Source organism: Dama dama, chromosome 23, assembly GCF_033118175.1.
Source record: "Dama dama isolate Ldn47 chromosome 23, ASM3311817v1, whole genome shotgun sequence".
Lineage (NCBI taxonomy): Eukaryota > Metazoa > Chordata > Mammalia > Artiodactyla > Cervidae > Dama > Dama dama.
Window position 1 is genome coordinate 43,762,297 of NC_083703.1, and position 24,397 is coordinate 43,786,693.

At 40.2% G+C, this 24,397-nt stretch overlaps 1 pseudogene; it reads left to right on the forward strand.

Moving 5' to 3' along the window:
• The first annotated feature begins 3,362 nt into the window (after window positions 1–3,362).
• Window positions 3,363–16,669, forward strand: LOC133044372 (prostaglandin F synthase 1-like; annotated as a pseudogene).
• Window positions 16,670–24,397: the final 7,728 nt, after the last annotated feature.

Genomic DNA, 24,397 nt, shown 5'->3' on the forward strand with positions numbered 1-24,397 from the left:
GAAACTGAAGCAGGGGTCCAATCTCCACAGTGGGGCAATTGTCTGAGTCAGAGGAGAAACATTTAAGGCTGAGTGTGAAATAGTTGATCCGTGGCAGCCTAAATAGAATGAGAATCAGACAGTTGGTGCTGCAGCCATATATACCGTGGGCAGGGATGCAAGTCCCCTAGAAGGTACAATGGCTGGGAGCTGGCGCTTAGGGATTGTGGAGCAATCCCAGGGCAAGGGCTGCTGTGGAGAGATGGATGAGGTGATGTGAGGGAGGAGACTGTGGTGGAAAATGCTGAGTCATGCATAGGGGATGGAGCCATCACCATAGCCTCTCTCTCCCCGCACGTCAGCATGGGGAGCTGAACAATAGAGAGGCTGAGACAGGGAACTACTGAGGAGGACCCCACCCAGAGTGCCCCTTTAAGTGCCTCATGTGCTGATCTACACAGTAGGACCCCACCCTGGGGTGGGGGTATGGCACAGGGAAGGGGGGCCCTCTATGTCCGTGAAGCACCGAACAACAGAGAAGGACCCCAGGCAAGGGAGCCCTCTAAGTGCCTAAACGGGCTGAGCTATGGACAAAGACTAGCCAAAGAGGCCTTCTGATCGCCAGGTACCAGAGGTTTGAAAAAAGGCTCTGATAGGGCCAATACTCCAGTGGCTCAGGCAGTCCGTGTCCCTGCGCATTTGACACCACCATGGTTCCCACAACCCAAGCAGCTATGCCACCATCATGTTCAACCTTCACTGGGGAAGAACTGTCACAGGCAAAAAAAAAGTCTTGCATCTATGCTCACGGGGTCCCTTTGGTTGCGTCCAACTCTCTGCGACCCTGTGAACTGTGGCCTTGCAAGGCTTCACTATCAGGGGGTTCTCCAGGTGAGAATACTGGAGTGTATTGGACAATACTGGTTGCCATATCCTTCTAGAGCACTACATTTCCTGCTGCCCTAGCCGCCAACACCCCTGAGTACCTGGTGCTGCTAGAACCCCTGCGACCCAAGCAGCTGCACCGCCTCCACACTTGGCTGTCAGTGGGACAAATCCAAGTCCTCCAGGGCAGCCTCAGGAGCAAACCCCCGTGGACGACTCACATGCAGAGGCGGAAATAAAACCACAATCGAAACTCGGGGGCAGTGTGGCTAAGGAAGAGAATCCAAAACATTCCCACCAGCTGTACAAATTGCAGATTAAATCCACACAATCAACTAGGCAGACTCTGTGTCCATGGAATATATAAAAGGACATTGAGAACTCCCACAAATGAAATCGTACCAGTTCCGATAGCTGTGGACATTGGAGGCAAGAACACACAGGAGTTGGACCAGATTAGAATCTGAACTTCCCAGATGACCAGGAGGTCCGGAGAACAGCACAGTGTTGGGGGGCATCCTAGGGAGGTGAGGTGGACTGTGACTCAAAGAGAAGGAAAAGATTCTGACAGCAGTGACTCAAGAAAAACATTTATTATTCTTGTTTTGACTTGTTCTATAGTTTCTTTTGGATCTTTTTTCTTCCCCTCCCCCCCCCCCCGCCCCCACCATCCCCGTTATTTGTTGATTTTATTGGCACTATGAAATCTAATTAAGCTTTTTTTTTTTCAGTCACACTTTTTGTTGTTGTTATAAACCTCTGCCTCTAAGTTGGGCCTTTGCAGTTCTGTGGAGTTTTCTTTTTTGTTGTTGTTTTTTATTTCCTCTTCCTTTCTTTGTTTTTCTCTTTTTTTAATTTTTAAATTTAATTTTTTAAAACCTTCCTTTGTTTGCTTTTCCTACTGTTCTTTTCCCCTAGCAGTTAATCTTTAATGTATATAGCTCTTCTTTATCTACCTCTATTTAGCTTTGCATATCTATTTTTCCTTTCTTTTGTTTCTTTCCTTTCCTCTCAAAATATTTGTTAGTTTTGTTTTCATTGCTTTATTCCCCACTTGGCACCTTGCTTTAGTTGTGTTTTCCAGTTTGTGCTTTAGTTAGTTTTGACTTAACTGGTAGATATCATTTTTGGCATCCTTTGTTCTCCAGGTCAATCGATCGTACTTTATTTTTGTTGAGCTATATTGATTTTGCCTATGGGTGTATATGTATATGTGTATATTCCATCATTTTTATTATTATTTGGCTGATTTTGTAACTCCCATTTGTCTGGGATTCATCTTTGGTTTCTCATTTTTAGGTATGTGCTTTAATCTCACTTAATGCCATAAGAAACCACTTGTGGAATCTTTGTTCCTGACCGGAGATCAAGCCCTGAGCCTTTGGCATGGAAGTACTGACGTCAAAATCCTAGACTACCAGAGAACTAACCCTAGGGAGTATCAAATAGTCAGAACTCCCACAAAGGAAACCACTTGAATACAAGTCCTGGCATCACCCAACAACCAGTAGCACCCTGTGCAGGACACCTCATCTAAACAACAAGCAAAACAAAAATACAAACCTAATCATCAGCAGACAGGATTACCACCTCACTCAGCCTTGCCCATCAGAGGAAAAACAAGCAAACAACAACAACAAAACAGCATAAATCTCACCCTATACAAAGCTTCAGTGCAGTTCAGTTCAGTCGCTCAGACATGCCCGACTCTTTGTGACCCCATGAATAGTAGCACACCAGGCCTCCCTGTCCATCACCAACTCCTGGAGTTTACTCAAACTCATGTCAATCGAGTGGGTGGTGCCATTCAGCCATCTCATCCTCTGTCGTCCCCTTCTCCTCCTGCCCCCAATCCCTCCCAGCATCAGGGGCTTTTCCAATGAGTCAACTCATTGAAAATATAGAAATTATGAATAACCCAATTACAAGCACTGAAATAGAAGCTGTGATAAAAAATCTCCAAAATAATAAAAGCCCAGGGCCTGATTGCTTCCCAGGAAAATGTTATCAAATATTTAGAGAGGAGCTAATGCCTATCCTTCTAATTCTCTTTCAAAAAATTGCAGAGGAAGGAACACTTCCAAACTCATTCTATGAGGCCACCATCACCCTTATCCATACTAACAATGAAAAATCAGAAGGAGAAACTAAGGAATCAATCCCAGTCACTAGTCCAACAAAAAGAATAAATTATCTAGGAATAAACTTACCTAAGGGCACAAAAGAATTGTACACAGAAAATTATTTCTGTATGCATGTATGTTTGTACTATAAGATCATTGTTTCAACTGATGTTTGATTGAGATTGGCTTTGTAATAGAAAAATAAAAAATATTGCTCTTGTGGAAGTTTCTAGTCTAATACATGGTCAATAATTTTTCAGCACATATCATCATTTCATAATAATGCTCTACTGCTAAAAAAAAGCAAACAAGTTAACTGATTTCAATCCTGTTCTTACTCAATGGGAACTGATTTAATCATGCTCCTCCTACAGTATATCTGCTAACATTGGATGGTGCAGCTGGGGTGTTACCTTCCTGTTATTCCTAACCTGTGAAGGAAGAGGAAAAATATCAGTCTGCTTACTCCAAGGAGAAATAGGCAATGGATTCCAAAAGTCAGAGAGTGAAACTTAGTAATGGCCACTTCATTCCTGTCCTGGGATTTGGAACCTGTGCACCTCCGGAGGTAACAGTAGTGGTTGTGGGTCAAGATATAAATAGTAGTGGATGTAACATGAGTGAAAGGGATTTGGGTTGTCAAGCACTGGCTCCTGTGCGGCTCTGGGAGGATCACATTGTTCCACTAACCAGGCTGGAACCATGCTCTATGAAAGAGGAGAGAGCATTCAGTCTTCACTCTGCATCAGGGTATGAAACTGTGCTCACCTGTAGATTACTCTGGGTCTGAGTTCCCCTCCAGTTTCTGTCTCTTTCCCAGCTTGGCAGAAGAGGTGAGACTCGGCTGTCAAAATCACTGATTATCAGCTTCTTTCCTTTGTGGGTGACTGCAGTTGCACGGTTTCTCTGTACATTTTATTAGTTCAAGAACTCTTTCCTGCCTCCATTAAGACATGACCCAGAGAAGTATTTGAGGTGGAAGGTCCTGAAGATGAGGTGACTGAAAACTAATGGGAGAAAATTGCTTTTCTACTGTGGGATACCTGCTTGGTGCCAGGCAAGAAACACTTCAGCTGTGTTTTGCCCTGTGCTTCTGTTTCTGCTTGGAAACTTTTTCTGATGGGAACCATAGTATCACTAGAGGGGATAAGATACAATCTTACAGGCCAGGTTTTGTAATGTATCCTGGGGTTTTGTAATGTGTTTTTATTAAAGTATGGTCTACAGTGCTTGATCATAAGAGGGGCTAGTGGACAAGTCTCTAGACTAGAAACCAGAAAGTTTGCTATCTTGCCTTTATAGTACATGTGACAAGGGACTGGACTTATACTTTGAGGCTCACTATTCTAATTTATAAAATGGAAAAATTATTAAGAGACAATTTGCAGATAGAAGACAGAACTTGTTTACTTCATAGAGCACACTGGGTTGAAGTGAGGAAAGGGACAGGGCTGTTACTGAAGCTCATGGGCTCATTCTCAAGTACATTCCCGAAAGTGAACATCACTCAGTCATGTTCAACTCTTTGCGACCCCATGGACTGTACAGTCCGTGGAATTCTTCAGGCCAGAAAACTGGAGTGGGTAGCCTTTCCCTTCTCCAGGGGATCTTCCTATCCCAGGGATTGAGCCCAGGTTTCCTGCATTGCAGGCAGATTCTGTACCATCTGAGCCACCAGGGAAGCCAATCCCCAAATGTCCATGCATTTAAGAAAAACCAGAACTAGACCCAGCAGAAGTCTGTTATACCAAATATCTACCTCCTTGAAATGGGAAAGATTTTGAATCACATGAAAAGAAATGGAATATTATTGAGCATTGAAGACAAAGTTAACCCATTTGCAATCACACAGAAGAACTGGGAGAACATTAAGTTAAGTAAGCCAGAAATAGAAAGACAAATACTGCATGATCTCTTTGTAGGTGGAATCTAAAATAGTGGTACTTGTAGAAGAGAGAGTAGAGGTATGGTGACCAGAAGCTGGTGACAAGACTGGGAAAAATGGAAAGATGTTGGTCAAGGGTACAGACCTTCAGTTATAAGATGCATAATTCTGGAAACCTGACATACAGCAAGTTGACTATAGTTAAAAATAATGGGTTATATCTTGAGATTTTGTAGACACTAGATATAAATCTTCTTATAAGCACCTCCAAAAGGTAGCTATGTGAGGTGGTGTTTCTGTTAACTAGCTTGCTTGTGGTAATTAGTAACAATGGATACTTATATGAGTAAGTACAATCCTGAGAAATGCCAGGCTGGATGAAGCTCAAGCTGGAATCAAGATTGCCATGAGAAATATCAATAACCTCAGATATGCAGATGACACCACCATAATGGCAGAAAGTGAAGAGGAATTAAACAGCCTCTTGATAGAGGTGAAAGTGGAGAGTGAAAAAACTGGCTTGCGTCTGAAAAACTATGATCATGGCATCCCGTCCCATAACTTTATAGCAAATAGATGGGGAAACATGGAAACAGTGACAGACTCTTTTTTTTGTCTTCAAATTACTGTGGATGGTGTGTAGCCAGGAAATTTAAAGACACTTGTTCCTTGGAAGAAAAGCTGTAACAAATTTGGACAGTGTATTAAAAAGCAGAGATAACACTTTGCCCACAGAGGTACATATTGTCAAAGCTAAGGTTTTTCAAGTAGTTATGTTCATGTATGGATATAAGTGCTGGGCCATAAAGAAGGCTGTGCACAAAAGAATTGATGCATTTCAACTGTGGTGTTGGAGAAGACTCTTGAGAGTCCCTAGGACAGCAAGGAGATCAAACTAGTCAATCCTTAAGAAAATTAATCCTGAATATTCCTTGGAATGACTGATGCTAAAGCTGAAGCACCAATACTTTGGCTACTTGATGCTAGTGACAACTCATTGGAAAACACCCTGATTCTGGGAAAGATTTATAGCAGGAGGAGAAGGAGGGGACAGAGGATGAGATGGTTTGATGGCATCATTGGCTCAAAGGACATGAGTTTGAGCAAACTCTGGGAGATGGTGAAGGACAGGGAAACCTGGAGTGCTGCTGTCCATGGGGTTGCAAAGAGTCAGACATTACTGAGCAAGTGAATAACAAGAATAACTTATATGAGAACATCACATTGTACACCTTGAAAAGATAGTTTTTTTTTGGGGGGGGTGGTTATTCTGTGTGGCTTCACTGGTAGATATAAGTCTCAGAAGTTTTCACCTTGGTTCTTGATACTTTTACCAGGCACCTGTAACTTTGCTCATTTTGCTTCAAACACCTCACATTATAAGTCATGTTCATGACTACAATGTTTTGTTAAGTCCTTTGAGTTCTTTCATCAAATCACTGAACCTAAAGGTGGTTTTGCCGTCCTCTGATACCAGCAGTCAGCCACTGATCACCTGAAGTTGAAGAGTTCCTGGGTAGTGTTCATTTAATTACTTATTAGGTATGTTAAGGGAAACTGTATGGGTTCATCACTACACATACAGAACTAACCAAACACACAGATAAAAGGTGATTCTTTGGAAGATCAAAGCTTGTGCCTAGCAATATCTTATGTGGATATTCAACTTCTACCTTTGTTGCTTATGTAGGTTGCTAAGAGGGAAGCTCTGGAATTCACCCCATTTGCTATAGAGGTTGGGTTCTGCCATACTGACTGTGCTCATGCCTACCAAAATGAAGAGGAGATTGGCCAGGTCATTCGAGGCAAGATTGCCGATGGCACTGTGAAGAGAGAAGACATATTCTGCACTTCAAAGGTACTGTGTGGGTTGTGTGTGTGCACATGTGCAAGTGATTGCGCCCAGATGACAATTACATAATAGGATCCTTTGGTGAAGAGTTGTTTGGTGAACTATGCTTATTGGAGTATTCCTAAAGTATTAGAGTTCCCTGGTGGTTCAGTACTTAAGACTTGGTACTTTACTGCTATGAGCCAGGTTTCCATCCTTGGTTGGGGAAGTAATACCCCACAAACCTTGCAGTAAGACAAAAAAAAAAAAAAAAAAAATTACCTAGTGTATTATTAATGCAAATTTCATTCTTTAACCTCTACAGCTTTGGTTAACTTCCCTTTGACCAGAGTTGGTCTGAGCAGCCTTGGAAAAGTCAGAGAAAAATCTTCAATTGGACTACGTCAATCTCTATATTATTCATTTTCCAGTGGCTCTGAAAGTTAGAAATTTGTGTGATCACATCAATGTTATATCTTGTGTTAGAATGTGTACCAACTTGCATGGATGGTTGAATAAAGATTTGTCTTAGTAGGTTGAAGGGATGATTACACTAGAGTAGAATCCCCCAAGTAATTATTTGTGATCTTCTTTTTACTGAGTTTTTTAAATCCCTTACATGCTTCCCAGAGAAAGGAGTTAATAATCTGAGGCTCTGCCTGAAAAATAAAGGAAATAGAAACCAGCCATTTCTTCAGAAAGTCCTGGTTATGACTCCTGAGTGTCTGGGAAATTCATGAACCAAGAGTTTGGTGCAGCTGTGGTGAGCTTGACACTGCATTACGTTGAACAGGATGAGTTAATCTTGTCTTTTACTCTTTCAAGTTGAGCAGGTTTGGTGGTGCTTCCTCTGGGTGAGTCAAATCTCTTAACTGTATAGGAAGTTGGGAGACATTGCCTACATTTTTGCCTGTCTTCACGATGAGGTTTGTAGACTGCACTTCACCATTAAGAATGGTTTACTTAGAACTCTGGATTTCAAGTTACAGAAATAAACTCAAGCCATCTAATGCAAAATAGCTTAGTGGACTATGTAGATGGCAAGTACCAGACACCGAAAGATGTGAGGATTTGCAGGACTCTTCAGAAATGTCTCCTTTTCTCTATCCCTTATCAGGACACTACTCATGATTTACTTTATTTTAACTGAACATTTTTTATTGGTGCCAAATAGGACCTTGGGGCAGTTTGAGGCTCATGGTCACAAATATTTGACAGCATGTCTGGATCGTCCACATTCCATATCCACCTAAAGATAACCTTGCAGTTCACATGTCTGCCCTAGGCCACCTGATGCTCAGAGGGAAAAGGAAGTCTGATATCTAGCCATATGAAGACTGCAATTTTTATTCTGGAAATTATGTCATGTAACTTACTGCCATTCCCAGCCCAAAAAGGCATTTCAAAATGGCAAGTACAAGAAGCAGACGAAATAGAGAGAAGTCACTGTGGGTCCCTTTTAGGACCTAGAAAAATTGTGTTTATTACAACATATATTAAGTGTAAGAGATTGGAATAAGCCTCCTTCCTAAAGGTATTGCTGACAACTCCATATATGCAAATCACTTTGCAAATATTAATATTTAGAAATTAGTAAACCTAAGGTTTACTCCCTGGTGCCAGGTAGCCTTGCTCAATGCAGAGAAATTATTTTGCAACATGTCTAAAATGACTGCTTCTATTCCAGCCAGGGGATGAATTATCCCCAAAAGATGAAAATGGAAAACTAATATTTGACTCAGTGGATCTCTCTCATACATAGGAGGTGAGTCCAGGGAGGAGAGATCCATGGGAAGAGCCAGGAGAGGGTGCACCTCCTTCATTTCTTCCACCTGTGAGAATGGGCTGTGGAGCATCAGACTCAGCAGTTCACGAATCTAAGGCCTGGGATGCTGGGTAGTGGGGAGGAAACCATTGCTGAGATGTTCACAGAGAGGAACAGAGGAAGAGAATTTGGGATAGTGTAGACAGGCATCTTTTTCCTTCCATGTGATATGACTTTCAGGAGTTTTTCTAAGGTGGGGGCAGTAGTTTTTCTTTTTGTATCATGACCTTCTTCCCGATTTTTCTTCTTGATAGTCAAGGGTAACTCTTGATGGAGGAGAGTGATTACTGATGTTTTTCACCACTAATTCTTGTTCTATTACCCATTCCAAGTGACTGTCCACCACCCCTCCCTCCCAGGTCCTGGAGAAGTGTAGGGACGCAGGGCTGACCAAGTCCATTGGGGTGTCCACCTTCAACCACAAGCCGGGGCTCAAGTACAAGCCCATCTGCAACCAGGTGAGCAGCTCAGCTCCTCTCCCTCCTGCTCTTCAGAACCTCCTTCTTGCCCTGGAGCCAGATGTCTGTCTGTCCTCACCTCCTGTTCATCTGACCTTTGTGGACAGAGGATTCTAGAGAGTAGAGCCTCTCTGGATGGTGTGAATAGAATCCATATCAGTATCTCTGTTTACAAAAGTCTGGGCAGAAAAGGTGGGTTGCTTTCCATCTAAACTGTGGGTAGAACTCAGAACTAGAAGAAGGAGGCATTTCCTTGAGATGAAAGGATGACCAGATGGAGGGCAATGTGCCCTGGAGTGATCTGCATACAGGAAGGAAGATGATGAAGACATGGAATCAGAAGTAAATTAATATGGCTATTCAAGGTTTTTTGTATTTCCATACAAATTGAGAAATTATTTGTTCTAGTTCTGCAAAAAATACTGTTGGTAGCTTAATAGGGATTGCATTGAATCTAAGATTGCTTTGGGTAGAATAGCCATTTTGACAGTGCTGATTCTTCCAATCCATGAACACGGTATGTTTCTCCATCTGTTTGTGTCCTCTTTGATTTCTTTCATCAGTGTTTTATAGTTGAGATGGATGAAACTGGAGCCCATTATACAGAGTGAAGTAAGCCAGAAAGAGAAATAACATTACAGCATACTAACACATATATATGGAATTTAGAAAGATGGTAATGATAACCCTATATGCAAAACAGAAAAAGAGACACAGATGTACAGAATAGACTTTTGGACTCTGTGGGAGAAGGCGAGGGTGGGATGTTTCGAGAGAACAGCATTGAAACATGTATATTATCTATAGTGAAACAGATCACCAGCCCAGGTTGGATGCATGAGACAAGTGCTTGGGCCTGGTGCACTGGGAAGACCCAGAGGGATTGGGTAGAGAGGGAGGTGGGAGGGGGGATCAGGATGGGGAACACATGTAAATCCATGGCTGATTCACGTCAATGTTTGACAAAACCCACTACAGTATTGTAAAGTAATTAGCCCCCAACTAATAAAAATAAATGGAAAAAAAAAAGAAGTAAATTAATCAAGTAACAAATCAGCTGAGATGGGTGTTAAGGATTTGTGTGCTGTTCTGATGTCTGAATCCTTGGTCCTGGTGTCTCAGCATTTATGAGTCTTAAACAGGGAGCGCAGTTCAGAAAAGTGTGTTGCGGGTAATTAAAATCATCCAGTTTAGAGGGTGAAGTAGCTCAAGGTGGTACTAACAATCTATGAATATTTACTCAGGAACATCTACTCAAATGTAGAGCACAGCTTTTGATCACTCAATCTTGGACTAGTTTTCCCATCCATGTCTATCATAAAATTAAGTGTATAAATACACTTTTCTCTATTTCTCTGTTGATGTTGACTTTTCCAATTTACATTTAATGTTGTAGGCTTTCCTTTAGCCTTTGAAATCTTTTAGTCTTTCTCTGTTATATTAATATTGCCTTTGCATATAATCTGAAATTCTTCTCTGTGAGCATTCTACAGGTGGAATGTCACCCTTATCTCAACCAGAGCAAACTGTTGGATTTCTGCAAATCACATGGAATCATTCTTGTTGCCTATGGTGCTCTGGGATCCCAATGAGTAAAAGAATGGTATTGAATCCTATTGGAGATACCTGGGAGTTTCCCTAAAATTCAGTTTTTGATGAAATATTTTAAATTATACAGTACTCAGATAACTCTCATAGGCAGAGGCGAGAGAGGGGAGGGATGGAATGAATCCTTCTTTTATATCTTCCCATTACACAGCCAATTTTTCTATGTTATATTAGATTGTCAACTTGTCAATAACAAATGTCTGCATTGAAATCTATATGGAATCCCCGAGTTGAGACCAGAGACACAAGCTTATGTAATGATTTACTTATTAACTAATGAATAGATTTCTAAAAATAGATATTGTGATCCTCACCTACCTCATATCTAAAATTGGGATAATAATATGTAACTCCTATGTCTATCATGTTAGAAAATATTTCAGTTTGAAGCATTTCTTTGACATCTATAGAAACATAATGATAAAATAAATGTCTCTTATTTTGAGACTACTCAATTTTTATGGATACCTCAAAAAGTTAAATTTAAAACAATTCCTGGTCTTTTCCTTCTGTTTTTCTACTCATGCCCTCGATTTTAGAAGAAAAACAATCCCTGAGAATTAAAGAAAATATCCACCATTTGGCAATCTGGTCTCAACTCAATAATGCATCTGAATCACCTGCAGAGCTTTGTAAACACAGGCTGAGAGGTGACACAGTTGAAGTTCTGTTCAGTTTGTCTTCATCTCAGCCATGGAATTTATATTTATTACTAGATCCTAGTTGATAGTGATGATGCTGGTCCTTGGACCACACTTTCAGAAGCTCTGGTTTAGAGTCTACCTACTTAGTCTATATGGGAAGCCTACTTACAAACTGAGTATTCAGTCTCAGCTCTTTGGCATTTCTGAATTTCCTTCCAGGGTGAACTTAGATCTGCCCATTCTCTTGGAGGACCTTGTTCTTTGTGCCATTACCAAAAAGCACAAGAAAACCCCACTCTGGTTGTCCTTTGCTACCAGAAACAATGTGGGGTTGTGGTTGTGGCCAAGGGTAACAATAAGAATCAATGAGAACATACAGGTGATGAGCAGGGCTCTGGGCAGAGGGCTCCTAAGGAATATCTTTCCTAAGAGTCATTCTTTGTCAGCTCTCAAGAGTATCCTTGAGTCAAGACAAGTTACTTGTTCTTCCCTGTGCATGAATGTTTTGTGTATATTCCTGATGGTTTTCTCATCCAGATTTGGCAACAGGAGAGACAATATGGCTGGATAGGGTTAAGATTGGACAGAAAATAGAGATCTTAGGTTCAGAGTTATATCAGCAATTTATTCTGTTACCTCGTGTAAGTGATATCTTATTTTCTCTGTTCTGAATTGATAAAATTGCATTATGTGGTGTTTTAGACTGTTTGAACTGCTCTAATGAAATACTACAGATTGAGTGGCTGGGGAAAAAAACTAAATTTGTTTCTCATAGTTCTGAAGCTGGAGGTCTGAGGTCAGGATGCCCATGTGGTCAGGTGAGGGCCCTCCTCTAGGTCACAGGCTTCCCTTTTATCTTAACATGGTGGAGTGGGCAACAGCGCTCTCCAAAATCTCCTTTATGTGTATGATATTGTTGAAATCTCATCCATGAGGGCTCTGCCATCATGATCTAATCACCCCCAAAGGCTCTATTTATAACACCATCAACATGTAAATTTGGGGACACAAAAATTATGGCAGCATTCTTTAACCTCCTAATCATTGTGGTTTTATTTTGTATTTCCCTGAATACTCATATTTTTTCATCTTCATACATTTAATCTTTTTGAGATGCTGTCTTTGAGAAATTTCTCTTCAAGACTGTCCAAGTTAGCTATGTTGTTTCTCTTTTGACTTCTGTGTAGGAGACTATTATTGTACTTTAGCCATAGCTGTAGAGGAAACTCTCCCCAGTTTCAGGATTTAATGCAGAGATCACTTCTGCATCTCTTGATTCTGTGGTTTGGCAAACAGCTTGCACTCAGCTCAGCTGTTGTCCTCTTGGCTGGGCTCTCTCGTGCATTTTCAGTGCAGAACAGCTCAGCAGTTCTGCTTTAGCAGGTAGATGTGGCTCTTATCAGAGGATCCTGAACACTTCTCTGTATAGTTTTTTGTATATAATTGGCTAGAATAAGGCAACTAACCTGGTCTTCATCTCAACACTATTGTATGATTGCCAGTCAGTGGGGAAAAAATCTCTTCCTTTGGGATTGCAGAGTTGGACACACTAAGCGACTGAATAACACCAAGTGTCCATATTTTCCACAGATTTTCATTGTTAGTTCTGTCATATATCAAGTATCCATAAATACATTTCTGCCCACTCTTTTCTATTTAACTATTCAGTTTTCTGTACTGTGTTACTAAAACAAAAAATAAGTCTTGCTTTTCAGTATGGTACATTCTTCTATTTTAAGGATGTCTTGACTGCTTTTGACTAGCTCTTCTCTCATTTAATATCAGTATCACTATACTGACTTCCACAAGAGTATATGTGTTTAAGTCTTTGGTTCATGTTGCATTGAATCATGAGATCACTTTGGAGAAAATGAATTTCTTTATAAAACTGAGCTTTCCACTTCATTATTATGATGTAAATTTTTAATAATTTGTTGTTCCTTAATGTTTAAGCACTTTTCGTAACTTTCTCCACAAAGGCATTTATATAAAGTTTTTTTTAGATTCAATTATAGATAATGAGTAATTTGATATCAGATTCCTGAACAGGCTTTCACGGGAAGCCTCCTTCCCACACTGCTTCAGCTGAATGCTGTCACCCTTAGGGCGTGCTGGTGAGAGGCAATCAGTCTAATGTTAGCTCAGGTTCAGTATCAAGTCAGGAGTGTCTAAAGCAGTGTGTTTGGAAAAGAACGATTTTAGGTTTTTTATTTTTTGTCTCAAGTAATTCACTTAGAAAGATAAGTGACTGATGTGCTGTAATCTTTTTATTTTATTTTTATTTTTAGTAGTTGGAGGCTAATTACTTTACAATATTGCAGTGGTTTTTGCCATACATTGACATGAATCAGCCATGGATTTACGTGTGTTCCCCATCCCAATCCCCCCTCCCGCCTCCCTCCCCATTCCATCCCTCTGGGTCTTCCCAGTGCACCAGCCCTGAGCACTTGTCTCATGCATCCAACCTGGGCTGGTGATCTGTTTCACCCTTGATAGTATACTTGTTTCAATGCTATTCTCTCAGAACATCCCACCCTCGCCTTCTCCCACAGAGTCCCAAAGTCTATTCTGTACAACTGTGTCTCTTTTTCTGTTTTGCATATAGGGTTATCGTTACCATCTTTTAAAATTCCATATATATGCATTAGTATACTGTATTGGTCTTTATCTTTCTGGCTTACTTCACTCTGTATAATGGGCTCCAGTTTCATCCATCTCATTAGAACTGATTCAAATGAATTCTTTTTAATGGCTGAGTAATATTCCATGGTGTATATGTACCACAGCTTCCTTATCCATTCGTCTGCTGATGGGCATCTAGGTTGCTTCCATGTCCTGGCAATTATAAACAGTGCTGTGATGAACATTGGGGTGCACATGTCTCTTTCAGATCTAGTTTCCTCAGTGTGTATGCCCAGAAGTGGGATTGCTGGGTCATATGGCAGTTCTGTTTCCAGTTTTTTAAGGACTCTCCACACTGTTTTCCATAGCGGCTGTACTAGTTTGCATTCCCACCAACAGTGTAAGAGGGTTCCCATTTCTCTACACCCTCTCCATGATGTGCTGTAATCTTTTTGAGGTGAACAGAGAAGGAGAAGGTGTGGGAAGGAGAGGTGAGAACTCAGCAGAGGGTCCTAAGTTGCTCACCTGGAAGCTGAGGACAGTCATGGCTTCCCTGTCCCCTCTTCTTGCCTCCATCCAGCTGGAAAGTCCTCCAGTCCCCAGGGGAAGGCCGGCTCCTTGAAGGAGAGATTAATATGATTGTTCCTTCCTTCCAGGTGTTTGACTTTCAACTGACTTCAGAAGACATTAAAGCAATTGATGGCATCAACAGAAATATGAGATATTATGAATTTCCACTGTAAGTGACTTGCAAGTGTTTCACACATACATGGTTTTCTGTAGCAGGGAGGTCAGCAGGGGAACTAAGCTTTTTAAAAGCTTAATTCTAGGAAGACAGTTCTGATTTCCAGCTTAGGAATCTACCAGGGGCTTTCTACAGGCCTCAGACCAGAGGTTTCCTCCAGGGCTCCATTTCTCACCAACAGAAATGTGATTGGGGCTCAGGACAGCCCATCAGTAAAATCCCCTGAGTTGACATTGTGGTGAATTCACTACTTTGTACCCCTAATCCCTGTGCTTGGTGCACCTCTTCTCAGGTTTGAGGGACCCAGTAGACACAGAGGGCACAGTGCCTGCAGCTCAGTATTCTTTCAGTGTTCTTTGAACGTGTTTAATCTTTATTTCTTTTTACACCAGGGGAAGATTATTGTATTAATAATAACTGTATAATAGTGAATCCATCACAAATTGCATTCAAGTTTGTTGATGTTTTTAGTCACTCAGTCATTTCCAACTCTTGGTACCCCATGGACTGTAGCCCGCCAGGCTCCTCTGTCCCTGGGATTTCCCAGGCAAGAATACTGAAGTGAGTTGCCATTTCCCTCTCCAGGGGATCTTGCTGACCCAGGGATCAAACCTGTGTCTCCTGCTTTGCAAATGGATCCTTTACCACTGAGCCACCTAGGAAGCCTGCAATCATGTTAACCCCAACATAACTATAAAATGTATTGTTGATGTTTTTATGGAGGAGGGTCCATCAGTGCTATGATGTCACATGGGCCTGCCTCCACCCTGTCCCCTAAGTGTTTGGTGCACATTCTCCCTAATTGGTATTTATTCACCAAGACACTATCCATTTCTTTCAAATCGACCTCTTCATTGCCCTTTCTTCCCTATTACAACTCTCATGTCCTCATCCTTGTTATCTCACAAAACTGAATTAATAGATCAAAAGCTTAACTGACCCCCCAGTGAGTGACTGCTTAGCAGGACACACTCAGGTAAGGTCATCTGGATCTCTTTGGTTTCTTGAGTCAAGACTCACACCAGTGTTGTATTTGTCCATCAGGGCTCTATCCCTTGGGGGCCCCTAACTTCTTGACTTTGATTCAGTCACTAACATGGAATTCCAGCTGCTTATTTACTGCATGAGGGTGTCAGGATTGAAGAGACAGAAGACTGATCAAACAGGGAGAATTAGGAAGGGAGTTTAGAAGAAGGGAATACCAATTATTGGCAAAACGAAGATTTTGTCTCCAGTGAAAGATCTCAAAACTCTCCCTATTGTTTGTATAGCTATATCATGCTTCTGATAAAAGACTTGATAATTGAAAAAAAAGGTGGAAAGTTACTTTTCTGTACTGAAAGGGTTTTAAGTATAGTTGTATGTTTTCCTTCATTAGGCTGTGAATGCCTAGACTTACTTATCTTTGTGGGCTTGGGTCCACAGCCCAGCTCCTGGCACCTGGAATCACTTAGAATGCATTCTTTAATGAATTGAATTGAAAAAGACAAATTCTGAAAGAAAAGTAGAAACATGGAAAAAAGGAAAAAAGTAGTAATAGTAATTAGTGAATAACCAGTGGTTTACTACATTATAAATTAAAAAAAAATAATAATCCCACTTTGAGCTGTATGATTGATTATTCAGGTGCATATGGTAGTGTTCTGATTGATGACAAGTTCCTTAATGTAGGCACTCTATATTTTTAGGGCTGCTCAGTATCTGCTTATTGATAGATGTATGAAAAAGAGTCAGACGTTCCACCTGTGTCTGAAATGACTTCCAGAGTTAGCCCTAGGTCTTGCACTCTCGTATAAATTGTAAACTACCTGTCACTGTGGAGTGAATATTACACGTGAGTGTTGGGATTGGACATGCAAGTGCTGTGTGCACATGGAGCAGACACCTGCATGTGTGCTTGTCAGGGGAGAAGGAGGGATGTGTTTATAGATTTAGACAAATATATCCTGACTGCATCTATAGAGTAGCAGCTTTTGACAGCATGACAGATTTAATAAATTAATCCTCCTCCTCTCTTTCAGTGGTGTTGGCCATCCTGAGTATCCATTTTCTGAAGAATATTGACTCTCAGTTCTCACTGTGATTCTTTGAGAATTACTTGCTTCTAGGACTATGAAGAGGATTTTTGTATTTGGTGAGGTGCTTAAATGAAGTGTTTGAATGTTTCAAATCTTACCTTTCCTTAAAAATATAAAAACAGTTTATGAAACAATAAAGACTTCAAAGTAACAATAAATTTTTTTCAAAATTAAAAAATACAAATTGCCGAAAATTTGGAAAGCAGAATGGAAGTGATAGAGAATAAAGATAAGCTGTGATTAACCCATTTAATAATACTTAAATTTGGTGCTTTAACCTTATGATTTTCCTGTAGAAATGTGTGTGTTTTCATTTACAAAAAGAAAAGATCTTCAGTCTACAACTGTCTACTTGTTTTTAACTTGGCATAAGTATCTTGGTAAAATAAAAATATGACTTAAAAAATCCAGTATTATATTTTGCTTACTATAAAGCAGGACATCTTATTCATTTATTTAATTTTTTAATTGTCTTCCGATGCTTAACATTTTGATGAGTTTTTATATATTTTGCCTTTGATTCGTTGGTTACAATTCATTCATCAATTCAGCAAAACTTTACTGAATATTCTTTAGAAACACATGGTTTTATCAATAAATATTAATTAAAATGAGAAATTCTTGAGTTAATAGTCTAGTGGGCCGAGACTGTGAATGACATCAGGAGAATTAAGCTGTTAGAAATGGGTAAGTGCCTGTTGGAGATAATTCTGCACAATCTCTCTCACTTCTGCACATCTGTTAGGCAGAGACACCAACTACTTTTTTCCCACACAACTTTTCATTTGTATAAGAAACAGCCTTGCAACATAGAGACAGTGGCTCCCTTCATTACTCTGGAACAGAAAAAGGCTAAGTTCAGGAAGAACGAGTGTTTATGTAACATTTAAAGTCCAGCAAGTCAGCTGATGTGGGTGGAGCTTACTTAGTGAGGTGGGGCGATAGGAGCTGAAGAGAAGGCCCAGAGAGCCATAGGGATTTTGAGTCTGTATTATGTAGGTTTTTGAAAGGATTTTACTCTGAGAGAAACAGAGAATGATATTTAGGACTCTGAGCAGAGTAGTTACATGAACAGACATGCTTTACTTTTTTTTTCCTTTATTTATTTATTTATTTTTCAGTGGGTTTTGTCATACATTGATATGAATCAGCCATAGATTTACACGTATTCCCCATCCCGATCCCCCCTCCCACCTCCCTCTCCACCCGATTCCTCTGGGTCTTCCCAGTGCACCAGGCCCGAGCACTTGTCTCATGCATCCCACCTGGGCTGGTGGTCTGTTTCATCATAGATAATATACATGCTGTTCTTTCGAAACATCCCACCCTCACTTTCTCCCACAGAGTCCAAAAGTCTGTTCTGTACTTCTGTGTCTCTTTTTCTGTTTTGCATATAGGGTTGTCATTACCATCTTTCTAAATTCCATATATATGTGTTAGTATGCTGTAATGTTCTTTATCTTTCTGCCTTACTTCATTCTGTATAATGGGCTCCAGTTTCATCCATCTCATTAGAACTGGTTCAGATGAAATCTTTTTAACGGCTGAGTAATATTCCATTGTGTATATGTACCACAGCTTCCTTGTCCATTCATCTGCTGATGGGCATCTAGGTTGCTTCCATGTCCTGGCTATTATAAACAGTGCTGCGATGAACATTGGGGTGCACGTGTCTCTTTCAGATCTGGTTCCCTCAGTGTGTATGCCCAGAAGTGGGATTGCTGGGTCATATGGCAGTTCTATTTCCAGTTTTTTAAGGACTCTCCACACTGTTTTCCATAGCGGCTGTACTAGTTTGCATTCCCACCAACAGTGTAAGAGGGTTCCCTTTTCTCCACACCCTCTCCAGCATTTATTGCTTGTAGACTTTTGGATAGCAGCCTGGCGGGTAATGGTACCTCATTGTAGTTTTGATTTGCATTTCTCTGATAATGAGTGATGTTGAACATCTTTTCATGTGTTTGTTAGCTATCTGTACGTCTTCTTTGGAGAAATGTCTGTTTAGTTCTTTGGCCCATTTTTTTGATTGGGTCATTTATTTTTCTGGAATTGAGCTTCAAGAGTTGCTTGTATATTTTTGAGATTAATCCTTTGTCTGTTTCTTCATTTGCTATTATTTTCTCCCAACCTGAGGGCTGTCTTTTCACCTTACTTATAGTTTCCTTTGTTGTGCAAAAGCTTTTAAATTTCATTAGGTCCCATTTGTTTAGTTTTGCTTTTATATCCAATATTCTGGGAGGTGGGTCAAAGAGGATCTTGCTGTGGTTTATGTCGGAGAGTGTTTTGCCTATGTTCTCCTCTAGGAGTTTTATAGTTTGTGGTCTTACATTTAGATCTTTAATCCATTTTGAGTTTATTTTTGTGTATGGTGTTAGAAAGTGTTCTAGTTTCATTCTTTTACAAGTGGTTGACCAGTTTTCCCAGCACCACTTGTTAAAGAGGTTGTCTTTTTTCCATTGTATATCCTTGCCTCCTTTGTCGAAGATAAGGTGTCCGTAGGTGCGTGGATTTATCTCTGGGCTTTCTATTCTGTTCCATTGGTCTATATTTCTGTCTTTGTGCCAGTACCATACTGTCTTGATGACTGTGGCTTTGTAGTACAGTCTGAAGTCAGGCAGGTTGATTCCTCCAGTTCCATTCTTCTTTCTCAAGATCACTTTGGCTATTCGAGGTTTTTTGTATTTCCATACAAATTGTGAAATTCTTTGGTCTAGTTCTGTGAAGAATACCATTGGTTGCTTGATAGGGATTGCATTGAATCTATAGATTGCTTTGGGTAGAATAGCCATTTTGACAATATTGATTCTTCCAATCCATAAGCATGGTATGTTTCTCCATCTGTTTGTGTCCTCTTTGATTTCTTTCATCAGTGTTTTATAGTTTTCTATGTATAGGTCTTTTGTTTCTTTAGGTAGATATACTCTTAAGTATCTTATTTTTTTTGTTGCAATGGTGAATTGTTTCCTTAATTTCTCTTTCTGTTTTTTCATTGTTAGTATATAGGAATGCAAGGGATTTCTGTGTGTTAATTTTATATCCTGCAACTTTACTATATTCACTGATTAGCTCTAGTAATTTTCTGGAAGAATCTTTAGGGTTTTCTATGTAGAGGATCATGTCATCTGCAAACAGTGAGAGTTTCACTTCTTCTTTTCCTATGTGGATTCCTTTTACTTCTTTTTCTGCTCTGATTCCTGTGACCAAAACTTCCAACACTATGTTGAATAGTAGTGGTGAGAGTGGGCACCCTTGTCTTGTTCCTGATTTCAGGGGAAATGCTTTCAATTTTTCACCATTGAGGGTGATGCTTGCTGTGGGTTTGTCATATATAGCTTTTATTATGTTGAGGTATGTTCCTTCTATTCCTGCTTTCTGGAGAGTTTTAATTATAAATGGGTGTTGAATTTTGTCAAAGGCTTTCTCTGCATCTATTGAGATAATCATATGGTTTTTATCTTTCAATTTGTTAATGAGGTGTATTACATTGATTGATTTGTGGATATTAAAGAATCTTTGCATTCCTGGGGTAAAGCCCACTTGGTCATGGTATGTGATTTTTGTAATATGTTGTTGGATTCTGTTTGCTAGAATTTTGTTAAGGATTTTTGCATCTATGTTCATCAGTGATATTGGCCTGTAGTTTTCTTTTTTTGTGGCATCTTTGTCTGGTTTTGGAATTAGGGTGATGGTGGCCTCATAGAATGAGTTTGGAAGTTTACCTTCCTCTGCAATTTTCTGGAAGAGTTTGAGTAGGATAGGTGTTAGCTCTTATCTAAATTTTTGGTAGAATTCAGCTGTGAAGCCGTCTGGTCCTGGGCTTTTGTTTGCTGGAAGATTTTTGATTACAGTTTTGATTTCCTTCCTTGTGATGGGTCTGTTAAGATCTTCTATTTCTTCCTGGTTCAGTTTTGGAAGGTTATACTTCTCTACGAATTTGTCCATTTCATCCCAGTTGTCCATAACAGACATGCTTTAAAAAAAAAAAAAAATTACCCTGCTCGCTATATTGAGAAGGAAGAGAGAAAGAAAAACCCTCTTTTAGGACTCTACAGGAATCTAGGTGAGAGATGATGCTTGGGTGGACCACAGAACGAACTGTGAGTGTGGTCAAAGTTGTTAGAGTAGGGATATATTTTAAGGGCTGCATCAACTAGACTGTCTAATGTATTGGGCATAAAGTGAAAGGAAAAGGGGAATCAAAACTGACCCCCAACGTTTGTGCTTAAGGGATAGGAAAAGGAGATGCCATTTTCTCAGATGGAGACAATGTAGGGAGAGCATATTTTTGTGGGAAGATTAGGAGTTCAATTATAGACATGTATCTTTGAGATGACTTTAGGTACCCAAGTGAAGATGCATGCATACAGTTGGACATAGAAGTCTATCAGAGAAAAAGGTTAGCTAAAATATTTATATTTGTGGTTTCTCAATTTTAGTTGCCACTCAAAGCCAAGAAACTAGAAAATTGGAGATAATATGTCATACAGTGAGTAAGTTTAGACATGGATGTTAAGGTTCATGACAACTCAGCATTGAGAAGTTGGTTTTTCCTTAAAAAAAGAAAAAGTGGAAGAACCAGCAAAAGAGACAGAGAAGGGTGCTTCCTAGTGGACAAGTAAGAGAAGACTGAAACGGACCACTGGATTGGGCAGTTAAGCTTGGCAAAGTCAAGTGGTGCTTTGATAGTGAAGGCAAACCTTGAGTAGAGTAACTTCAAGAAATGGTGTGAAGAGACCAATGAGAAACATAGTATACATGGTTTTCAAAGACGTTGCTATAACACGGACCATGGAATTGGGCAGGTGCTGAAGGAGAAAGTGGAATTACAAGACAAGGTTCCCTGTTGGGGGAGATGACCACCTACCTCTGAGGTCAGAGGAACAGTCCAGCAGAGAGAGGAAAACCTATGATGCAGCAGATGGAGGTGGGGCTGATTTGAACCACATTTGTTTTAGTTAGATTGCTGTTATAACAAATGACCAAAAATTTGTGCTTTGAAACAACAGCAATTTATTAGTTGCTGATATTATTTATATTATTTATTATTGCTGATATTATTACATATCCTGAGGTCAGAAATTCAAAATGTGGTTCAATGGGCTAAAGTCAAAGTGCCAGCAGGCCAGCATTCTTTTCTGGAGGTTGTAGGGGAAAATCCATTTCCTTGCCTTTTCCAGCTCCTAGAGAACAGGTCCTGTGTTGTTGGAAGAGGGTGTTTGGTAAGACCAGAGCATCCTCTTGACAAAATTCTCTTAGCTTTGGCCCTGCTTTATTTGTATTCCAAGGCCAAACTTGTCTGTTAGTCTGGGTATCTCTTGACTTTCTACTTTTGTATTTCAGTCCCCTATGATGAAAAGGACATTTTTTTTTTTTTTGGGTGTTAGATTTAGAAGGTCTCTTAGGTCTTCCAAGAGCACATCAACTTCAACTTCTCTGGCATTTGTGGTTGGGGTATAGACTTGAATTTCTGTCATGTTGAATGGTTTGCTTTGAAAATGAACCAAGATCATTCTGTCATCTTTGAGATTGCACCCAAGTATACTGCATTTTGGATTCTTTTGTTGACTATGAGGGCTACTCCCTTTCTTTGAAGGCATTCTTGCTCACAGTAGAAGATATAATGGTCAGTTGAATTAATTTCACCCATTTCCCATCCATTTTCGTTCACTGATTTCTAAAATATCCATGTTTACTCCTGCCATCTCCTGTTTGACCACATCCAGTTTACTGGGATTCAGAGACCTAACATTCCAGGTTCTTATGCAATATTATTTTTTACAGCATCAGACTTTACTTCCACCACTAGACACATCCATAATTGGGTATTGTTTCTGTTTTGACTCTGCCTCTTCATTCCTTTTAGAGCTATTTCTCCACTCTTTTCTAGCAGCACATTGGACACCTAGCTGTGTCCTACACAGGTCCTGTGTCCTGTAGGTGTAGGTACACCTGTAGGTGTAGGACCTGTGTCCTGACACCTACCTGTTGGACATCTACCAACCTGGGGGTCCTGTCCTTCAGTGTCATATATTTTTGCCTTTTCATACTGTTCATGGGATTCTCAAGGCAGGAATACTGAAGTGGTTTACCATTCTTTCTCTGTCATCAAATCTCTCCATCATGACTTGTCCATCTTGGGTGGCCCTGCATGGCATGACTGATAGTTTCATGAGTTACACAAAGTGTGATCCATGTGATCGTATTGTTTAGTTTTCTGTGATTGTAGTTTTTATTCTGAAGGCCATAGAATTGAAATTCTTGCTTCTTCTGTGTGCCCTCTGATGGATGAGGATAAGAGGTTTGTGCAAGTTTCCTGATGGGAGGGACCGACTGTGGGGAAAGTCTTTCTCTGGTTGGCGGGGCAATGCTCAGTAAACCTTTAATCCAATTTTCTGCTGATGGGTGGTGAAATGAAGCAGACTCCTTTGTTCCTTGCCCCTGTACCATGTCCTTTTCCTGCTCTTTGTGGAAAACTTCAAAGAATAAGTTTAATCAGAGGATTGAGAAATGTACACACAAAGGAAAAGGGTCAAAAGAGACTAAATAATAACAATGTGGTCATTAAGCATAATCAGGGACCTTCAGCTCTTTCTCAAAGGGCTGTAGATAATATTCTGAACCATATCCTGTGAGCTTCCTTATAAATAGTAAAACACCTGGTGGAGAAGTTAACTACATGATGACCAGAATACATTCATGACATAAACTGCCACAATTCTGAGTACTGGCCTCAAGAAATTCAAACAAATGGGTCCTGGAACTGAAGACTAATGTGCATAAAGCAATCAATATGACACGGGTCAGACCACCGATGACCAATTTGAAGATGACTGTCAGAGCTGACTGTGCTGTTTCTGCATATAGCACCCTTGTCATTTCTGTCTATAAGGGCTCTTACCCCACTGGTTTCCAGTGGAGAGAGGTTGGGCTCTGGATCGATGTCTGTCACCCCAACAGCCCTGTTACTGGTATCTGAAATCAAACAAACTTTTCTTTCCACCAACCTGGCCTGATTATTGGCTTTGAAGCAACAAGCAGCGGTACCCACACACACCATTTTGGTAACAGTGGCACGTGCTCCCTCTAGTAGAAGGGAAAACCACTAGGACATTCTGGTATGACCTACATGAAATTCTTTATGATTATACAGTGGAAATGACAAAAAGATTCAAAGGATTAGATCTGATAGATAGAGTGTGTGACGAACTATGGGTGGAGGTTTGCAACATCATATAGGAGGTGGTAATCAAGACCATCCCAAGAAAAGAAATGCAACAAGACAAGATGGTTGTCTGAGGAGACCTTACAAATAGCTGAGAAAAGAGGAAAAGCAAAAGGCAAAGGAAAAAGTGAAAGATTTACCTTTCTGAATGCAGAGTTCTAAGAAATAGCTAGGAGAGGTAAGGAAGTCTTCTTAAGTGATCAGTGCAAAGAAATAGAGGAAAACAATATAATGAGAAACACTAGAGATCACTTCAAGAAAATTAGAGATACCAAAGGAACATATCATTCAAAGATGAGGACAATAAAGGACAGAAATGGTATGACCTAAGATAAGCAGAAGAGATTAGGAACAGGTGGCAAAAATACAAAGAAGAACTATACAAAAAAAAGGCCCTAGTGACCGGGATAACCATAAAGGTGTGATCACTCACATAGAGCCAGACATCAAGGAATGCGAAGTCAAGAGGGTTTTCGCATGAACAAAACTAGT